Here is a 22,155-nt window from a genome sequence, read left to right on the forward strand (position 1 = left end):
CTGTTGGGAAAAGCAGCGCTTTTCAAAATTATGTTGCTCCCCCGGTTTCTAAAAGCGCTAGAGAACACACCGTTCCCTGTACCCCAAGGCTCTTTTAAAATTATAGCAGCCCAAGTATCCAACCTGTTATGGGGTAACAAATCGGCACGTATAGCGCAGAATAAGTTGACCAGTGAGTGGTACAATGGTGGGATAGCACTCCCATATATACAACTGTATTAGATTAACCAGTGGATACATGCCCCGCAGGTAGAACCCGCATACAGAGCGGACAGGTTTCTGTTGGAACCAGGAAATATGCTTTCTGCACTTTACAAAAAGGGACTCACCTCTACGCTAATAGGGCCCACAAAACAAACTGTCACCTTATGGCACGCAGCGCAGGCAAAACCGGGCTGGCAGGGGGTTTTCACCCAGCTTACTCCTCTCTGGGACACTAAGAGGTTGGGACGACTTAGGAATAGCAAGGGCTTTGAGCAATGGGACACCATGAGCATATCCACGGTGGGAGACATGTGGTCTAGGGGGGACGTAGTCACATTCGAATATCTTCAGCAACAATACGAACTTGCACCCTCTGAAATTTTTCGCTACATGCAGATCCAACACTCATTGACCACGGCCATACCACGCAGCATTGAGGTGCCTGAGGCAGGCTGCTGACGGACTGCATGCAAAAGCGGGCTACATCATTCACTTACCGGAAGTTAGTTAATAACATCCCAGACCCTACTGTATCACTCAGGGACAAATGGACCCGTGACTTGGGCCACCTTGATGAAACAGAATGGCAGGAGGTGTTGACCTCTCTGTGCGAGGTGGGCAAACCCACGCCACTTAGACTAGTGCAGCTTAAAATCTTACATCGCACCTACTACACTAGATACACCCTATGTAAGATAGGAAAAACATCACATCCATATTGCCTCAGAAGTTGTGGGGAGGAAGGTACCTTTTACCATACCATATGGCACTGCCCCAAAATTGCTGACTATTGGAAAAAAATAATCAGAACAATATCACAGACTGAAGGGGTGTCGTTGGTACCGTAGCCAAAGGGGTGCCTATTAAGTATGTGGGAACCGAATGACCTTACTCATCAGGCGCAGAACTGGGCCACATTGGGATTAATGATTGCTAAACGTAATATAGCGCAAAAGAGGGGGGCGGCGGAGGTGCCGTCTTCGGCTGCATGGTGCAAGGACATGGACATGGCTATGGTGGCTGAAATGACAGTATTTATTAAATGGGGCTGCCCCCAGAAATGGAGCAAGGTGTGGGGTGCGTGGAATAAGTTCAGGTGAGACATATGTGAGCCATCGCCGGAACGAAATGAGGACTGTTCGGAGGAGGAACATTAAAGATAGTAACAGGGTCTATGTGTGGTGACTGATTGTAGAGTCAGAAGATCTAAATGAAAATGTGAACATGAAGTATGTGTTACTAGTATGGGAATGTGTATTGATGTGTTATACTATGACTGTAATTCACCTGAACTTTTCGTCAACGCTGTTAATGAAAATAATAAAAAAGAATTTTAAAAAAAGTAACAGCAGATGGCAATCAATCAATCAACAGCATTTGTAAAGCACAACACTGTCACCCCAGGGGTATCTGGGTGCTGTGTGTCCATTGAAGAGGCAGGTCTTGAGTCTCTTTCTGAAGTCTGCCAGCAAGGGGGATATAAGGAGCTGGGGGCGAAGGTTGTTCCAGGTCTCAGAAGTGATGTAGGAGAAGGAGTGGCCACAGCTGTGGCTGCAATGGATGTGGGGAGTGTGTGGGAGGAGCGCAGGTGTCTAGCAGGTTGGAGTTCAATTGGTGGTTGAGGTGGCAGATCCTAGGTCATGGAGGGCTTTTTAAGGTTTGCTTGAGTATCTTGAACTGGTATCTTTTCTGAATGGGGAGCCAGTGGAGGTCTCTCAGGTGGGGAGCAATGTGTGTTCCTTTTGGGGAGGTCCAGGATGAGTCTGGCTACAGCGTTCTGTATGGTCTGGAGTTTTCTGAGGAGCTGGGTAGAGATGCTGGCATAGAGGGCATTGCCATAGTCGATGGCAAAAAGAGTATGTGAGATGGATCCGCCAATAGGAGGGGGAAAATGGAAACAAGCAAGTAAAACAGGGATGAAAAAGCGCAACCTGTATGTACATTTGTTATTTAAGGATGGCTTAAGAAGAAGACGAATGTTAATAGTGGTTTTAAAGATGTTTGGAATATGAGTGAAGCAAACACAAGGAGATGATTGACGGAGCACTGATACTTTTCAGACACTCACCCCCAGTCACAGATCTGGGTGGAATCCATAATTGTTCTTTAGCTCACCTTACCACCCCAGTTCAGACCTAGCCACATGCAAATCAGTTTTGACCCTATTCCTCATGGGAATAGTCCAGCCAGAACTGCCAACCAGGTCTTCCCTGACCGGAAACAGGCATCATGGGACCAGTTTCGGGGTAAAATCAGTGAGAAATTGTGGATGGTAAGATGAAAAATGCAGAGGAGAGTTATATTGGCGCTATAAAAGGCTTTAAAAATCAGATGAAAGGTCTTGTTTGTGGGGGGCATTTAGGGGGACTGATTTAGGGAGCCACCAAATGAACCTTTTGGCAAGCACATTGGTAGCCAGGTGTAGATACAACCAGGGCCGGTCTGGGAACCAAAACCGGCCCTAGCAAAGTGCTCAACGCAACTCCCCCCAGGGGGAAGGCGGGGGTGGGGGGGGGGGGGGTGGGGGTGGGGGTGGGGGGTGCCGCCGAGCTCTTTTTCAGGGCCGGTTTCGTCGGATTTTGTTACAGGGCCGATTTTGCAGCTATTCTGCAAAAACGGCCCTGTAACAAAATCGGCCCCCAGGCACCCAAAACCAGCCCCCAGCCGTGCGGCGCACCGGGGGATTGCCCGTTGCCTGCTACGGCCAGTCCCGGCCTGGATACAACTTGTAAGACTTGCATTCCATGTGTAAAATGTGACAAGGTATAAGTGGTCAGTAAGCCTCCTTCACCTCCTCTTCTGAATCCGTCATAGAGGTGAGAAAAGTTGTTAGTGAATGTGTTTGTCTTTGGAAATATTAGAGTTTGTTTACTCTTACATCTTAGTAGAAAGAATTAAGTACATAATTTGCCGCATTGTATCCCCTAGCCACCCTCTTCTATCTATCACAAACATAACCTGGTCCATTGCTACCCATGTTAAAGCGTCTTTATTGCTCCAGAGTGCCACCCTTGTGTTGTATAAATTGAGACTTTTGGGGTCATACTCGGTGTATGCCTGAACCCCAAAAGGAAATTATGACCTTATTGGAGGGGAAAAAAACTGTCAGGTGTCTCTCACTCCTCACACTGCGTTGTGTGCACATGTAGTAATAGAGATAGGAGTCAGACAAAGCTATCAGAGAATCTCTTACATCTGCGGGTGGCACAGGAGTGCTTCATCCTCAACCTCAGAATTAGTGGGCACACAAATATTAGTATTTTATCATGTATTTGAATTTATTATAAACTATTCTAAAAAACTTGTGAACCAGGATTATCATCATAATACCAAATATCTCGCTAATCAAACATGAAATTAGTGAAACTACTGTTGTAATCAAATCTAGGCCCCCTAGTGTAATTTTCCTGATTCATGCCCTTATATAGGTATACTTTATCATATCCTTATATAGGCATAGAAATCACTACCCTATTTGGTCATAGTCATACAGCCCAAATATGGCATGGCTACTTCCACTAGGTTCCGAGAATTAACAACAATTTCTTGGAAAAACCCGCCTTCAGCAGCTAGGAACTTCCCCCTGCTTGAATATTAAGTTCTCCAAGAACTCCTGGCGTTTTCCAAGAATTTAGCCTTTGAGTGACGATATGAAGTCCAAACATGCGTCAAACTCGGCACCTTCAAAGTATAAATATGCTCAGGTTTGCCCAGTCAAACACACGGTGGTTTGGAGCAGATCGACTATCTACTTGCCCGACGCCCTGCAGCAGCGAGTGCCGAAGGAAGCCGACCCTCCAGCTGACGCACTGAGAAAGACTCTGTCTTTTCTCTTGCTGAGAAATACAGCTCCAGTGTTTCCGGCTTACCCTTGCGGGTATCTGGGAAATCGAGTACTGAGAGAGAGAGATACAAGACCTCCTTCATTCTAAAACCAAGGTACTGAACTGATTAGACCGCTTTGACAATTCTTGGAATAGATTCCTGGCAGAGAACTACTAAACTTAGGCTACTCCTCACTTACTCCTTCCCTAGTACTAGACTTAGGTTAGGTACACCGGGGTAGGCGTATTTTAGAAGCACCAGTTGAGTACTTTTAGTCATTATTTATTACTGTATGTATTTTATATATTTTATGCACTTTAGGGCTTAGAAACCATATCATACTTTTACAGTACTACTTTATAATACTGCGTGTATTATATACCTTGTACTTTATAACCAGTATTACGATTGTAGCAGTTCATTTCCAATGCTTGAGAAAGAAGACTGTTTAATAAATACTTTTATTGAAAACGCCCGTCTCTCTATTTCTCTGCATTTCTGGTGAAACGAAGCATGCACGATTGACTGAGTAAAATAGTTATCTATTGTTTCTGCGATTCTAGAGATTTGATTTCTTATTCTTGCGAAACAAAGTTGTCAGGTTTATGCTGTTGTCAGCAACTAATCCCTTCTTGTGAATACGAGAAAGTTTCTAGTGACCTCTGAGCTAGCTGGCACTCACTATTAAGTTTAATATATTCGGTCGAGACCTAGTAGACCTCAGTCCTATGTCTAAACTACAGTATATATTATTCCAATGCGCAGAGCCTATTGGGAATATAGGAACTACACTACACTACACTACACTCAGAGCATAGCTTATCAGACATTCATAACTTTTTAGTAGAGGTCCCCGAGTGTTTTAAACACAACAGCTTCATGACCAGATTTTATAATTTAGCATAATATTTGCTAGTCTTGTAATGTGACCCATATACCGGTATTTCAATAGGCCTCAAAGTGCAGTCCTGATAGTCAGCAACCCCTCATTCTGCCTGCCCCACTCCAAAACCTAGGATTCTTTATACTGTGTTCATGCCTTAGGGCCTACGAAAAAAGGAGGGCTCCTCCTGCCGGATCCTACACTTGCAGCACAGGATAGAAAGGGGGGACCCAGGGAGAGCCAGGCGCGAGCTGGTCTTTCCCTGGGTGCGTTCGCGCGAGGGATCTGGGAGCAGGTGGGGGTGATTAGGGGAGGGCATAAAGGGAAGGCAGGCGGCTGATTGGGGAAGTGCGTAGCGAGGCAGGGGAAGGGAGGTTTCCTTTTTGCTCCTTTGCTGGCGTCGCGTTACCTTAGGGGGACATGGAGGAGGCGGCGGAGGTCCGACGGGCTGTCCAGACCCTGTGTGCGGCGGGACGAGTGGACCTGCTGCGGCCGGGAGTGCCGGCGGAGGCGTGGGTAGGGTTGTCCCGCCCCCGCCTCGCAAGGCTTCGCTGGGCGTGTCGCGGGCGGTGACTGCTTGTCAGTCACCCGGCCCGGAGGCAGACGAGGACGACGACGGAGACGCTGCCATGCCGGCGGCGCAGCCCATGCCGGCCCTGGCCCCCGCAGTGTTGGAGCCCTCGCCGGCTGACCCGGGCGCCCACCAGCAGGTATGTCTTGTGCCTTTGCAGTGTGCTGGCTTGCGTGGGGCGCCCGGGGGGAGGCGGGGGCGCTCCGTGGGCTGGCAATCTCAGCGCTTGGGCGGGGCCCCTCCGGGGAAGGCTAGGAAGCCTTCGGTGGGGCCTGGTAATCGACGGGGGAGGAGTCTCGAACCTAGGAGCCTCCCCCGGGTCCATGCTCAGGCGGAGGTGTTCGGGGGCCCTCCCACCCCGGGTTCTGGTTTGCTTGAGGGGGCCTCACCCTGTTTATGGGTAAACGGCCAATGCTATTTGCTGTCCCCTGCGCCTGCTGGGTTGGGGCTGGCCCAACCCCCTTTGCCTGGTGGTGGGGCTTCAGGTTGCTCTGCTGTTGGGGCGCCCCATGCTGTTCCGCCTGACAGTGCCCCCTCCCGGGGGGCTCCTGTGGCCTCCGGGGATGTGCTGTTCAATGATGTGCTTCGACCCCCCCAACCCCCCGGTCCCCTGGGTCCATGACTCCCGGTCTTGCTGGCCCCCGCCCTGCCCCGCAGCAGTCTCAGGTGTCTGGTGGGATGGATTCGGACCTTTGGGGGGCGTCCACTGCCCCCAGTCAGGTTTTGTACCCGGGTTCTCGAGAGATGTCCAGTGCTCCACTAGTTAGCTTGGCCTCCGGGTTAGGTGGTGCCCCTGGGTTTGCGTCGGTGGCTGGTTCATTGGGGACGGTTTCCCTTGGCTCCCTGGGGGGCGGCATGCTTGCAGGTTCTTTACATTCTGGCTTGAGCGGCCGCAGTTTTCATGTTGCGTCTCCAGCTGGGCGGCTGTTGGCCGGTTCTGCGGGCGTGGGAACTGTCCCTACGGCTGTTTCCAGTAGTGGGATCACGGGAGAGTCATCTGGAGCGGATCTCTCTTCTGCAGCGTTGCGCGCGCGGAGCTTTCATGACATTGATTGGCAGTTTTATGATGGGGGAATTGGTGATGGGGCGCTGCCAAGTGGCAGTGCAGAAGTTTCATTTTCTGGGGATGTTTCACATACGAATGTACAAGATGATGATTTGGAAGAAGGGGAATTGCGTGACAAGGAGGTTGGGCTTTTGGCAGCACGGGCCCAGAGGGGTGGGACGGGGCAACTCCCTGTTTCTCGTATTTTGCAGGAGTCATGTGCGGGCCACGCAGCGGCACTTGAGACAGCAAGGAGTAGACCTTCTCGAGGGGCTCATGTTGAAGTTCAGCAGAATTCGGCACCATTGCCAAGAGGTAAGGATAGTTGGTGGGCTGTTTGGCAACCAGGGGAGAGTCTCCCGGCTAAGCGTACCAGATCAATAGGTACGGGTGATGGGGTTGTTCATGAGCGAGTCGCTCTGGCACCGCGGCTTGAGCGGCCGGTGAGTCTGAATGTTTCTGATGTGCAAATTACAGGGGAAGTTTCTAAGGTTGGGGATGGGGTGGCTGTTCCCAAGCCAGTTACGGAGGATAGTATCCTGCCGAAGAAGTTGCCTTATTCTGGAGTGGTGATGCCTTTGGGGTCTCATTTGTCTGAAAAAACCAAAACTCGCAACTGGAATGGTGAATTTGTGGATGTTTTTCGGCTTCTCCATAGAGATGTACAAGCTAAGGAGGGGTCGAAAGAGGAGGAGTTGGAGTTGGCTCGGAGGCCTCGAGTTCCGAGGTCTATTGAGAATTGGACTTCGGCCTTTTTAATTTATGCCAGCGTGTATAGCCAGCGTCATCCGAGTAAGGCAGTGGATATGTTCAAATATGCTGACGTCATCCGTAAGGCACATGGGTATTTTGGGGGCTTTGCATGGTTGTCGTACGACGAGGAGTTCCGGGCTCGTATGAGTGTGTTCCCAGAGCGTTCCTGGGGTGAGGTCGATGCGGAGTTGTGGCTACAGTGGATGGCGTCTGCTCAACCGCCTGCTACGACCCACACGGCTAGCGGGCAGCCGGTGCATTATCGGCCCTTTCAGTTTCGCCCCGCTCTCCCTGGGGCGGGGGGTTGGGGCAGAGGGCAGTCCTCCTCCTCTGGAGCGTGCTGGCATTTTAACAGGGGTTCGTGTAACCGGCCAGCATGCAGATATAAACATGAGTGTGCACAGTGCGGAGGTCGGCATGCTCTCACGCAGTGTTTTCCCGGACAGCGTTTTGGAGACCAGGGGAGGGGTTCAGGGGGCAGGGGACAACCTCAGCAATTTGTACATAAGGGCTCCTACTCCTATTAAGCAGGACGTTTTGGATTTGTGGTTGGAGGACTACCCTGACGTTGAGGCTGTCCTGGGGCTTCAGAGTTGGGTTCCGGATTGGGTACCAGGGTCCCCGGGTGGGCCGGTGGTCTGACAATCTGAAGTCTGCGAAGGAGTGCCCTCAGGTTATGCAGAAGAAGCTGGATGCTGAGCTTGCAGCGGGTCGGATTGCTGGTCCTTTTCTGGGTTGCCCCCTCCCTGATTTGATCGTCTCCCCGCTGGGTGTGGTACCGAAAAAGGCAGTTGGGGAATTTTGCCTTATACACCATCTGTCTTGGCCTGAGGGTGCATCCATCAACGATTTCATTGACCCAGCTGACTCAACCGTGACATATGCTTCCGTGGATGACGCCTTGCGGCTCGTTCGCACGGCAGGAGTTGGGGCTTTGCTGGCAAAGAGTGACATTCCGTCAGCTTTCCGGCTCCTGCCCATTCATCCTTGGGATTTTGGTCTCTTGGGCATGCATTTTGGTGGCTGTTTTTATGTCGATAAAGTGTTACCCATGGGCTGCTCGGTCTCAGGTTCCCTCTTTGAGACCTTCAGTACATTTCTGCAGTGGCGATTCACTTTTGTCAGCGGCCATGTTCTGGTCTGCCATTACCTTGATGATTTTCTTTTCATTGGTGAGGGTCATTCTGGGCAGTGTCAGTCGGCTTTGGCAATTTTTCAGGCTATGGCTTCGGAATTGGGCGTCCCTTTGGCACCGGATAAAACAGAAGGTCCTTGTACATCCCTGACTTTCCTAGGGATTGAAATTGATACTACAACTATGATGGCGCGATTGCCTGCTGCTAAAGTGCGGGAGATGTCTGATTTCCTCAGATGGGTGTTGGGTGAACGCAAATTAGAACTGCGTAAAGTCCAGAAGCTTTTGGGGTACCTCAATTTTGCTTGTCGGGTTGTACGGGCGGGTCGGACGTTTTGTCGACGTCTGGGCCTCTCGATGTCCGGCGCCAGCCTGCCTCATCATCGGGTGCGCATTACAACTGCTGTTCGTGCTGATTTGACTATATGGTTGAGTTTCCTGCAAGATTTCAATGGCGTGTCCTTGTTTTTTGCGGATGAGGACATTGTGTGGCAGGTGCAGCTTTTCACGGATGCATCGGGAGCTCACGGCTTCGGCATTTTTTGGGAAGGTCGTTGGTGCGCGGCTGGCTGGCCAAAGCATTGGAAGGATCAGGGTCGCAGCATTGCGTTTTTGGAACTCTTCCCGTTGTTGGTTGCTCTGTTTATCTGGGGACAGGAATTTCAGAATCGCTCCGTATTGTTCCATGTGGACAACATGGCAGTAGTGGACTTGGTTAATAGACAGAGGGCCCGCGATTTGCGTGTCTTGAGGCTCCTGCGCGCCTTCATGTTGCGGTGTCTACAACTGAATATTGTCTTTAAGGCTAGGCATGTTCCTGGGGCCACTAATTGCATCGCTGATTCTTTATCTCGCTTTCAGTGGTCCGAATTCCGCAAATTGGCTCCTGGGGCGGACCTGGAACCGACGGCGATCCCACAGTACGTATGGGACTTGGGGGATTGAGGGTACACCAGTTGGTTGAACATTCAGTGGCTGTCTCTACACGGCGGAGTTATTTGAAGGCCTGGCATGAGTTTTTGCAGTTTGGTGAGGAGATGGGGGTCCGGGCTGGGTTATCTGAAGAACAATTCTTATTGCAGTTTGTTTTGCATTTAGCGGACAGAGGCCTCTCTCACACGACCATTTCGGGCAAGTTAGCCGGGGTGTCTTTTTATGGTCAGCTTTGGTGGGGGAGGGATCCTGTTGGGGGGGTGTTGGTTCTTAAGGTTCTAAAAGGGTTGGGTAGGCTCCAAGCCGGTGGTCAAAAGCTACGGCAGCCGGTGACCTTTGATTTGCTTCAGCTGCTTTTATCGCAGTTGGGGGTGTGCTGCTATGATGCTTTTGAGTGCCACAAATTTCGTTTGTGTTTTGTGTGGTTATTCTTTGGTGCATTCCGGGCCTCTGAACTGCTGGGTTTGAGGGGTAGAGTGGGTATGACCAGTAGCGAGGTGGTGGTGGAGCATGACAGGGTGCTTTTGTGGCTGAGGATGTCCAAAACTGATCAGATGGGGAGGGGTAAGTGGGTGTTTCTGGGTAGGAGTGGTGTGTCTGCTTGCTGCCCTGTGGGGGAATGGGAGGTTTTTGTGTCTTCTCCTCATTTTGCTCCGGGGGCAATTTTTTGTCATGCTGATGGCAGCCCCATCCTTGTTTCTCATTTGTTAGCTGTCCTCCGCAAGGTGTTGTTGGGCCTGGGGAGGGATTCTTCTCAGTTCGGCACTCATTCCTTCAGGATTGGGGCGGCGACAGAGGCCGCCAGGTTGGGGTGGGATTGGTCTCAGATTCGTCGCATTGGGCGCTGGCGCTCAAGATGTTGTGAGAAATATGTGAGAAAGTAGTCCTCCTTTGCTTTGCCTAACATTTGTTTTTCTCCTAGGTCCTTGGCCCTCAGTCGCTGGATGCAAACGGAGGGTGTGGATCCTGGGGCACTCTTTTGTTAAACGGGCCGCTGTGGCCGCTGCACGTCAGCTTTGTGGGAGATCTCTTGGTTTAAGCAGTCTGACGCACGAAGTCTCCTGGCATGGCACAGGGGGCATGCGCTGGGGCGGTCTCTTTCCCGCCTTGGCTTCTCTAATTTCAAAGGGTTTGGGGGGCCCTCCGGATCTACTGGTGTTGCATCTTGGGGAAAATGACTTAGTTTCTCTCTCTGGTTTGACTCTGTTAAAGTTAATGAAACAAGATCTAGAAGTCATCAAGACCACATGAGTGAGCACCATGGTGATTTGGACTGAGTTCGTTCCTCAATTACAATGGAATGGGGCGAGGAGCTATTCAGCCGTGGAGAAGGCAAGACGCAAAGTGAATAGAACAATGAGACTCTTTTGTAATCATTTATGTATATACAATTTGGCTCACCATCATTTGAAAGTTTCAGAGACTCATTTATTCTGTGAGGACGGGGTCCATCTGTCTACTTTAGGCATTTCTTTTTACCTTCTGGAGCTCAGAGATTTGATTGCTAAAGTTCTTCAGGTGCAGTTATGGTGTGCTCCTTCCCTTCCTCCTTTGGGTGGGGCAGGAAAACGCTAAAGGTTTTCCTGGGTGGCGGTTTTTGCTAGTGGGGTGGGCAGCCTGGAGCGGGTTGGCCATCCTGAAGGGTAGCTCGTTGGGTAATCCTGGGGGTATTAGGCAAGAGTTAGTTTTGGGTTCTGTTAGGTAGGGAGTTTAGGCATACTGTGTAGATTGAAATGTCATGAAATAAATAAATAATGAATGTGTTCAAGAAATGTATTATGCACCTGTCTTAAAATTAAAGTGGCCTTTCTTGCTCCTTGAAGAAGTGTGGACAGTGATTTCTTGCGCGAACAATGCTTCTGTTTGTTTTTATGAAGAAACTGCATTGTATATTGTAATTCCTCCAGCACTGAAACGTGTGTAAAGTCAAGGGGCAAGACTTGTTCAAGCCACTGTGCAAAAGAGAATAGAAAAACCTATTGCTGCCTTTCATAGCTCGAGCAGCAGAAAATATATAGTAATAATGTGTGAAAATATAGCACATATAAACTATGTTCATCTGCATCAGAAATTAGGCTAGAAGGTTCACACTAATAGAGACCTGCATCAGGCCAAACAGATTCATCTTGATCTCAACTCAAAAATGTTTAGTACACGAACAAGACAGGAGTTAGGTCCTCTGACACATGTAATATCGTCAAACATATAGAAAAAGTGTGCACACATAAAACACTTGACAAAGGGGCAAGAGCTAGATATGCTGTGTCCAAATCCTACTGGGGTGCGGCTGCTGCATGATCATTTAAGGGTCTTGCACTGCCTCCTCTATTGTCAGGTGAGAGCGCCATATGAGCTGAGAGGGCTGAGGGCGGCATACAATATGGTAAGAGTTCAACCTAAAACAACTCTGGGCCCCAACTTCTAGGGCAGCCTGAAATCTCTGATTCATCAGACGCTTGAGCAACCCTCTCCACAAACCTGCATGGTCTTCTGTCCTTTCTGTAGGATGCCTGTCAGTATGGCCCCATTCACGTACCAAACCTATGAACTAGCCTGTCTCTTCCTCCATCCTGTCTCCAGTTCCTGATATCCTGAATTCTTGAGATTATATTTCTCGGAGCTGTTTCCAGCAGAGAACTATTGGCTTATTTTATATCCCATTCATCATTGGTCTTGGGAGGCCGTTTGATATGAATTGTCCAGCGGCCATGAAATCTTCACTAGGGGGTATATGCGTCTGTCCAAGGGACCCAAAAGGCAGGGTCCTTTTCTGTGGGACTGTTCATTTGATTGTATGCTTGACGCAATAGGTTGCACTGTCTTTTTTCTCAGGCTACATACTGACAGCCAAGTGCCTGTGTTGTTGCAGACCCCATTCCCTCAGTTGGCATGGACCACCATAAACCAGCTTTGCATTCCTCCTCATTTTCCATGTGACTGTTCCTTGGCACTCTAACTACCCACCATCCTGCCTCCATTGCCTTTTTCACCATCACTCAGCGGAAGGGAGCTGCACAGACCAGTTATGTTGTTCCCTCTGCAGATCTCTGCTTCAGTGCAGTGGTCCTGCTTGCATTACCACTCAACTCAGTGACAATATCCTTTGAACCTTCAGTTTTGAGTTGTGCAGGAAATTGAACTCTCACATCCTATAGCCATGCTTTAATATCTGCGGTGTCGTCAGCAATTAGTTGTGAGTTTTGGATCTGTACACACCATCTGCTGATTTCTACCAATTTCTTGATTCCCTCTGTGGGTGCGATTTGTGAACAATTCCAGCAACGTGAACATCAGAGCAAGCTCCATACTGTTTACTGCACAAACACATGTGTATATAATATAGAGAAACCTTCCTGCCCAAAAACAATCATTAAAAGCATTTTTCTCGTTCTGTGTGCTGCAGAATGCAGCATGCATAGAAAGAGGAAATAACGAGGAGAAATAAAAGAATTTCTCCTCGTTGTGCCTCCTTAGGATTCTGACGCATTCCCAGGTTTACAAAATGTTGTAAATCTGGAAATGCGTCAAGTTCCATGGATGTTGCGTGGGAACATCCACAGCAACACCCATGGAACGCACCTTTCACATAGAGGTTTGCATGAAAAGGACACATATTTATTAGGCCTGGGTGACTTTATATGGCCTGGTAAATATGGGGAAGCCCATTGCGCTGCTGGTTTGTCAATAAAAGTGATGCATGAGCGGCGCAATGTGCTTGTAAATAAGCCCAGCAGTATTTATTGCCTTATCCTATTAGTTGCCGATGTTATATGTGTGCAAGATACGTCAATAAGGTATACAAAAGATCTACCCAATTATGGCGACTCGTGTCTCCCACGATAGAGTTCAGCCAACAAGAGAAATATACATGCCCACTTAACCACCAGGGTAGGCAACCCAAACTCCATTTCATCTCGTCATCCAGGGAACACCATAATCCCTGTAAGCAAATTACATCGAAAGAGTATGGTGTAGAGGGGCTCCTGATTCTTTTCTGCTCATCAAACAGCACCAACCATCTGCTCCACAAATTTTGGAATCTAGTTAATGATTCATGCTTGTAATGGTAGACTACAACTCAACGTTTTGATGTGTTGCAAGGCACATTCCAGTGACTGTGGCAGCCGGTAAGTTTAGGAGGGAGGGGGTGACCGGGACACACACGCACACATACACACTCACAGCCATGTGTTCACACACACCCACACATACACAAACACATCCATTCACAACACTCATTACAAAACATTCATACATTCATGCATACACGCACTAAAATTAATGTTGCAATGTCATCTTGTGCCTGGGCACACCCCAACTTTTTGCTGACTGGTACTGGTGATAACTGACTCTGACTGAACCTGGGCTCTCCCTAACCAGGCCCAGGGCCAGTGTTATGCTGAAAGAGACACTTAGAATACAGTGAAAACACCTACATACACTAGGGTACACTATGGGTTGGGGTACCCTCGTGATTGGCATGACCTACCCTATAAGGCCCTAGTACATAATAGGGCAGGGGGATTGAAATTACCTCTCAGTCCCTAGTATATAATAGGGCATAGCAGTTTAGAGGCCAGCAGCCCTTTCTGCACTTGCATGTGTGCACTGCTGTGGTCAGTTTAAAAGTAGCCCTGTGTTGCAGGACTGCTCTTAAAAAGTAAATTGTGCCCAAACTAGCCTTTGGTGTTTGGGGCACTTAAAAATGGATAACCTACAATGTTTGGGCATATTAGGTACCCCCTATCCCAGAGTCTTATATGCCCTGGGTTAAGTGAAATTGCTCATTCCACTCCCCACATTGTGATAACGTGCTGCCCAAACTTGACTTTGGTGCTAGGAGCACTGTGGAGGGAGGAACAGCAATATTATTACATATTCAGAACCCCTAAAGTCTACACTTTGCATTCCAGGGGTAGGGGGGGGGGGTCCTGAAGAGGCAGGCAAAGTACTTATAAAATATGTTTTTATAGGTCCTGGTGTTGGAAAAATGGACTATGTAATTTTTCCCATTGCAAATCCCCTGCCATATAGCTTAACATGACAGGACGTTATTAACTACTAACTCTTGATAGGAGAAGGCTAAAAATAACATTCAAAGACATCACAGATTGGTATTAATAAACTCAACAATATGATATTGTTGAATTTCTCCTAAAATGTACAGACAAGAAGTTATACGACTTTCTTGTCTGTAAGCCCAGATTCAGCCTTCTAGTGGTCTGTCCTGATTGGTCAGCGTTATGTGGATTAGCCAGGCTTCTTTGAAGAGGTGATAAAGAGCCCCTGGGGTTGACCAGCTCTACTGGGAGGGCAGTGTTCTGTTATACAGGATTGCCAGAGCGGGGAGGAGGAGTTGTAAACAATGGACTTAAAGGGAAGCAAAAGACACCAGTGTCATTTACAACTCTACTCTTTTTGAACCCAGCCAGATGCTAGGCTTAAGGAAGGGATCGTCAGATACAAGGGGGAGAGACTATGGAGTTTAGCCATCCTAGGGGTGTGTTTAGCCAGCACTTCTCTCCCACCTGGCAAATCAGCCATTATGAATTTGGTAGAATTGATGCACTCTGGGACAAAATAGTGGCACACTCTGCAGGAAGTGGTCATACCTTGAGGCGGTACCCTACACCCCATTGGACAGGAGTGACCTCCTGCTTGACCCAGAGAACTTGGAATACGTATCTGAGAGGGGCAGAGCCTTTTAGATCTGCTGCTTGAAACTTAAGAGAATCAGAAGGGTCCACGCTGAGGAGTTTGATGTACATTTACCAGGCCTGCACTTTGAAGATTGCACCTTTTGCACCATCTGAAACTACAGGCCTGTGGATAAAACCTGTTTTAAAAGGTCTAAAGAGTGGACTCCCTGCTGGCTAAAGGTTAACAGAGCTCACCTGGACCATCACCACAAGGAATCCCCAGCCTGGAGTACTACCAGTGAATTTGTAAGGGTTTTGTCCAAGCGGATTGTGGGATTTAAGTCTCACACTTTCAAGTACCCTCTTGGAGATTCCAGAACCTTGAATTGTGAGTTGGACACTTTGGGATCCGCATGAAGATCTTCAGGAAGGAGTTCTAACAGGATCCAGCCTGCTGGAGGAAGCTGTACAAGAGTGGTGCTAGATCCTCCAGAACAATTGCTAAATGTGAATGTGTCCCTGTCAGAGGTAACGAAATATCCGAAATGGGCACTGTTGGTTTCTAAGCACTAGAAAGTGACTAATATTTAAACGTTCATATCTCTTGTTCCCTACAGTGGATCTTTTTCGTTTTGGTGTAAATTAAAAGATAAAAATGTTTCCTATGTTTATCAATTGGTGTTGGATTTTTATTTTGTGTTGTGTTGTAATTTTTTACTGAATTGGTTTAAATGTTTTACAAACCTGTCTTTGAAGTTAAGCCTGCCTGCTCGCAGCAAAGCTACCAAGGGTTGAGCATGGGAATAATTTTCTAAGACATATTCTGAGCCCTACACTGTGTTAGTGGCCTTATTGTCAGTGGCAGATATACATTTGCCCCTACTAATAATCCACTTTCCAACAATTAATTAAAAAAAACACACACACTTTCCTGCAGCTGTCCCTGGAAGGTCCCAGGAGGTTTGGGACTACTGCCTTCCCTCATTGGCCTATGCAAAAGTCAGCCAACGAGGGAAGGTAGCAGTCCCAATGTCATCACAGAGTGGGATGGGGGTCAGTGAGACTGCTGACCCCACCCCACTCAGTGGTGAAGTGTCACTGATTGACACTTGACCCTGGGTGCTTCAAAGCTTAAAACCTAAGTGCCTAGGTGCGAGGCAATCAGTGACGCTGCCCATCCTCACTGAGGGAAGGGTCTCAGGGACCTGTGACTTTCTCAGCCCAGCAATGTTCATCTCAGGCAGCCAGGAGCCTGCACATTTAGCGCATGACTGGCTCCTGGCTGCCTGACCTGAAAATCAACAGTGTCAGTCAGGCTGACCTTTGTTCAGCCTGACAGACACTGTTCATGAGGGACAAAAGGTGGGGGGATATGTGGTCCCTCAGCACCAATGGACCGGCAGCGGCTGTCTAGCGATGTGTTAAAGGAAGAAGACACACACCCAATTAGTTGGTCGAACTTGAGTGTGGGCGTGTGCACCTAATTTCCTTATATTGGCCCAGTCACATGCCAGTAACGTGGGAGACCGATGGCTGTAGAGAAGAGAGAATGAAAGCCCTCCAGAAGAAGGAACTCCCCAAGGATGTGTTCTTATGGACAGTAGAGGAGTTTGTTTTTTTAAATGAAAAGCTAGGTAATCGTGGGATAGTTTTTCTGAAGAGGTGGTGTCAGAGGCTTTGATAATGTTAAAGGTTTTCATTACATATAATAATGTTCAATTTGAGTCAGAGGCATTGCAGTTATTCTTTTATCTGGTTGTGGGGTGAGGCATTTTATGGCTGCTCTCCACTGCCTTCTGGTCAACAGGTATATTCTGAGGGTTAATAAAGCAGAGGATGCCTTTAAGCAGTTGATAGTACAAAGTCAGTTTTCACAGAGCAAGTACTATTTGGAGATGATCTGGTCATATTGCAGAATGCTCTTTAATATCTTGAACATGTTGTTGTTCATATTGTAAAGGTCAGAAACCTTCCTTGTGATGTCTGTAATATTGCATGGTTTTGTTCAGGTTAATTGAAAAGAATCCTAAAAAAAAGTCACGGAGCCAGTCACTATGCTGTCCCCTAAAAGGTTAACTATGGCGGGACTGAAGGACATGGCCAGCAAGATGGCGGGCTAGTTTTAGACTTGCAGAGGTCCTCCCTGGCCTAAGACATCCTGTCTAAATCCTGCAACCCTGTGGCCCATCAGTCTCCTAAATTCACATCACTGTGCCTGGTTATGCTGAGGGCACAAATTGGACATCAAGATGGCAGCTGGCATTGTCGTAGCAGGCGAGACGAGCGGTGAGGTCCCTCTGCCTGCCCACTGCATGTCCGGGGAACAGTGTCTGACGAATGCTGGGCCTGGCCTGTGGCCACCCGATCCTCATCCCCTGAGATTAGTAGAGACATGAGAACATATCTGATACAGGTGAGGCTAGTGGCAGGTCCTGGCTACCGGGCTGCCCCCGGAGAGTGAAGCACCCTGAGTGCGGTGCCCCCAGAGAAGGCACGTGAGGCCAGGATCCGGTGGAGCTACATACTGAGGTGGATTGAGTTTGGTAGTGTTGGGGGCACGACCTGGGGGGAATCCTTCAGGCCCGTGCAGACTGCAGCAACTATGTGCTACATTGTGGCCTGTGGTGAGGTGGCCTGTGGACTCACAGATGGTGGCTGCAGGTGTTGGACATAGCCAGGTCAATCGGTGAGACCCCCCGTCCATTGAGGGGCACACCCTTGGATATGTGGTACTTATTGTGCCCGGGAATCAGTCAGGCACTTATTGTGCTCAGACTGTAAACCCCGCTCTTTTTCCTCCCATCCTGCCAGTTTATAGAGGCACAGGACTGTGTTCAAGCAGAGCATGGTGAGTGGTGGGTTCAGGGGGCTGAGACGCAACTGAAGAATGGAATGCACTCAGCGTGCCCTGTAAACCCCTGACAAGGCTGTATGAAGCCGGGCCCCGCAGGAACTACCTTTTACAGTGGCAGCTGTGCTCCTGTGCTTCACCCGTGGAGCAAACACATGAAGGGTCAGGGGCCACTTGGAACTTTGATCCTCTGGGACAAATGAGTGGAGTCACCTTGCCTTTGGATCGCCTGTAAGATAACCCACAATGTTGGCATATTTTGTATGCTAATAAACCTGCAGCAATTTTCTCCACCAAAAAGTTGTCTTGTCTGCTTATTTATGCTACATGTATGTTGCTGCGAGAGGGCTGGTGAGTGTGGCCGATATTGGCACTATGAGAGGAGGTCTAGGCTTACCTAGCATTGTGATTCCGGGAGAGTTGGCGAGAGGCCCTGCCTTGGGGGATATGAAAACTGGAGTACTGGTGTCACGCACTGCATTGGAACTGCTGAAATTAGGGAGAAGAGTCAATCCTCCTCTCCTCCTTCTTGCAGCCTCAATACCGGGGATTGCTCACACTAAAAGTATCGGACTGCAAGTGTTTATTTTTATGGGTACATTTTGCAGGAATATGCAGAATTAATTACGAGGCAAGCAAGGCCCAGTGCACACAACAGGTGTGTGTGATATGATTGATCACAGACAAGTAACAAGGATGGAGTCGCACAACTGTGATCTTTTTGTGTTGTTTTATTGGCATGTGGGTAGTTGGAACAATGCAAAGTTCCAACTAATGGTTAGTGGTAGTCGCACTCACGTTTGTAGTTCTAGTTTTTCTGTGATTCTTAATTTTGTATATGGTGGTTGGTGCTGCCGAAGTAAACCTTCTGGGCCCAAGGTATGTATGAATTCAAAATGTGCGTTACACGTGGCCCGTGTAACGTCCCTTTGGCGCACTCTTAAAGAAATTCAAAAATTCTTCTTACTCTTTTTCGTCAACAAATGTTATTTATTTTCATGATTCTCTTCATTTATATTTCTTCAATACATTTTTAACTTTTCGTAGTAAATCAACTTGTTTGCCCAATGCATTTCGGGCTGTGGCCCTTCTTCAGGGGACTTAATCCTACAAATTAATCCCGAATTATACAAACATAAGTATATTGAGGTAGTTCTGTTCGAGCGTTACGGTGATTTAAGAGGAGCGTAGGGTGTCAGTTTTCAAAGATGGAGTGATTAACCATGCACTATGTGAGATACGATGCGGCGTAACCGTATGTGGGATGCCCGTCTATAAGCTGTGCTCTAAGCAGAAGATTAAGTGGTTTAGGAGGGTAATTAACCATGCAAAATGAGAAATGTAAAATAAGAATATAATTCGGCATCGCTATGCTGTGTTAACCTGTGTGTGCGTTACTTGTGCTATGAAGTGCGCATAATTAAAATGGGGACATGCATGTGGATGTGAATCCACTGACCTGAAGCTTGAACAAGAATTTGGCTTCAAGAATCTCTGTTGCGTTCATTCTGTAATGATATTTTAGTGAAAATTAGCGGTCTATAAACCGTACCGAATAAAAGTTGAAACGGAGAGAGAAAGAACGTTTTTTACTCGGGGAATGTCTTACCAAGTAATTCTAGGCGTTCAAAGTCTCAATGTGGCGTCCGGAAGTGTGTAGAAGGGTTTCTGGAAACACGTGGTTTCCGTATAGGTTTTCCGTGATTCAAGCTTCAGGTCAGTGGATTCACATCCACATACATGTCTCCATTTTAATTATGCGCACTTCATAGCACAAGTAACGCACACACGGGTTAACGCAGCATAGCGATGCCGAATTATATTTCTTATTTTACATTTCTCATTTTGCATGGTTAATTACCCTTCTAAACCACTTAATCTTCTGCTTAGAGCACAGTTTATAGACGGGCATCCCACATACGGTTATGCCGCATCGTATCTCACATAGTGCATGGTTAATAATCACTCCATCTTTGAAAACTGACACCCTACGCTCCTCTTGAATCACCGTAACGCTCAGTCATGATGCACAAACTCACACCAACACTTCGAACAGAACTTCCTCAATATACTTATGTTTGTATAATTCTGGATTAATTTGTAGGATTAAGTCCCCTGAAGAAGGGCCACAGCTCGAAATGTATTGGGCAAACAAGTTGATTTACTACGAAAAGTTAAAAATGTATTGAAGAAATATAAATGAAGAGAATCATGAAAATAAATAACATTTGGTAGTTGGAACAAAACACCAGCCGACACGTGTTTCGTCAAGAAGGGTGTTAACCCGTGACTCTTCAGGGCTGTAAACGAGTCGGGTAGAGTGGAGTCGGGGGACCGGTGATAATTCCAACCCGGTCCTAGTGGGGATTGACACAACAAAAACAGTATTGCATATTGCACTCAACCGTGCGTTTTGTGTGCAAATCTTGCAGAAAGTAAAGCTGCGGTGGCGGCGGGTAATGCCGTAGGTAGCCGCAGGAGTATAAGCTTAGTAGCTGGAGAGATGTGTAGCAGGGGTGGTGGTGTTAGACAGAGAGGTGAGGGTACTACTGTAGAGTGGTGCTATGGATGCTCCAGTGGAACACTTACAATCTGGGGATATCCCTTCCGGGTGTGTTGGCCTATTATTGGGATTCACACCTGATACCCATCAATGACTGGATGTTTGCACCACGGGGTAATCCAGCTTACATGCGGAAGAGGGCCCGGCTACTACTGTGCTCCCCCTACATCATATATATGATTGTGCTGGTTCGGGCAGGTTACTGCCGGTGACGTTGGTAGTATGCCGAAGAGCATCCAAGACTATGGGCTGGGTGTCTAAGGTTACCATGGAATCACCACTTTGGGAGGGGGCAATGATGAGAGATTTGGGGGAAACTACGAGGATTCAAGCTCTGCGACTTGATCGGCATCTCAAAAATAGAAGATGTACTGGAAGTTGGGGCCCTCATGCCCTTGCCCTCTGAGGAGGGAATACCACCTTCACCAAAACCAGTACTTGAAATTTGTGCAACTCTGGCATGCATGTATAGCTGAGGGTTAGATTTGGTCGACATACCTCAATATGTTCCACTTGAGGGTATGTTGGCAATGGAGGAGCTTGTGAGTAAGACCATCTCACACACTTACAAAACCCTCAACAGTAACATCCCTGAAACACTAGGTCCACTGCGAGAGAAGTAGATGATGAACATTAGGGAGATTGATGCCACTGAGTGGGTCCTGGCATTGATGCATCCCCAGGAAGTTACAATAAAGTCAAGTCTCCTATTAATACAGTTTAAGGTGCTCCATCTGGTCTATTATAACTATGCCAGGCTGTATAGGATGGGAAGAGCAGCCTCCCCGGAGTGTTTGAGATGCACAGGTACCAGAAGCAACTTCTTGCACACACTTTGGAGCTGTACCATCATCCAGATTTATTGGACTGAGGTTGTCCAAGACTTCCAGGCTATTTTAGAAGTAGATGTCAACTTGACCTGAAATGTGTCCTTCTGCGAATACTGACGGAGATAGATGTTCAGACGGCTCAACTCCTGTTCTGTAATCTGGGTTTGATTTTGGGGAAAAGAGAGGTAGTCAAATACGGGGGTGTACAGGAGGTCTCCACGCTGCATGAATGGAAGGCGGTTATGGATAGGTACATGACTGCAGTGCGAGTCACAAATAAGAGCTGGCGATGCCACCTTCAAATTTTGCAAGGTATGGGGACCCTAGCTAATCTACTGTGATTTGGGGCCTGATGATTTATTTTCTTTGCATGGAGTTCTGTTTCCTTTTATTTTCTTCAAAATTAGTTTTCTTCATTGTGCATTGCATAAGGAGTGTAATAATCTGGAGATGGTACCAATATAAGGTGTGCTCTGGAATGTGATGAGATGAAGAAGAATGTGTGAGTATTTTGGAGTATAAATTAAGTGTTGGTGTGCAAAATAGACTGGTTAATTTGTATGTTGCTTTGTTGAGACTGGAGTTAAGAGGAGGTGAATTGATTGTCTATGCTTATTGCCATCGAAGAAGACCTTCAAATACTTACCAATATCTCAGGTTCGTTCTGTGTTCATTGTTTACTCAGGGGCTGAAATGACCCTTAAAGAATAATTTAAGAATCTTATTCTGTAGTAAACACCATATTTGAGTTTTCAGAAATAGAATCACTTTTTTCATTGGAGAGATGTTTTAGCAGCTGATAACTTCAGCATTCGGTTGAAATATCCTTCTTAACTTCAGTGGCTTTTCACAAGTGACAGACAGTTCCCCTGAAATTCCCTATACTCTGGCTTTTTGCAAAAATCATTAGGGCGCGATATTCA

The sequence above is a fragment of the Lissotriton vulgaris genome, chromosome 3_1, assembly GCF_964263255.1.
Source record: "Lissotriton vulgaris chromosome 3_1, aLisVul1.2, whole genome shotgun sequence".
NCBI lineage: Eukaryota > Metazoa > Chordata > Amphibia > Caudata > Salamandridae > Lissotriton > Lissotriton vulgaris.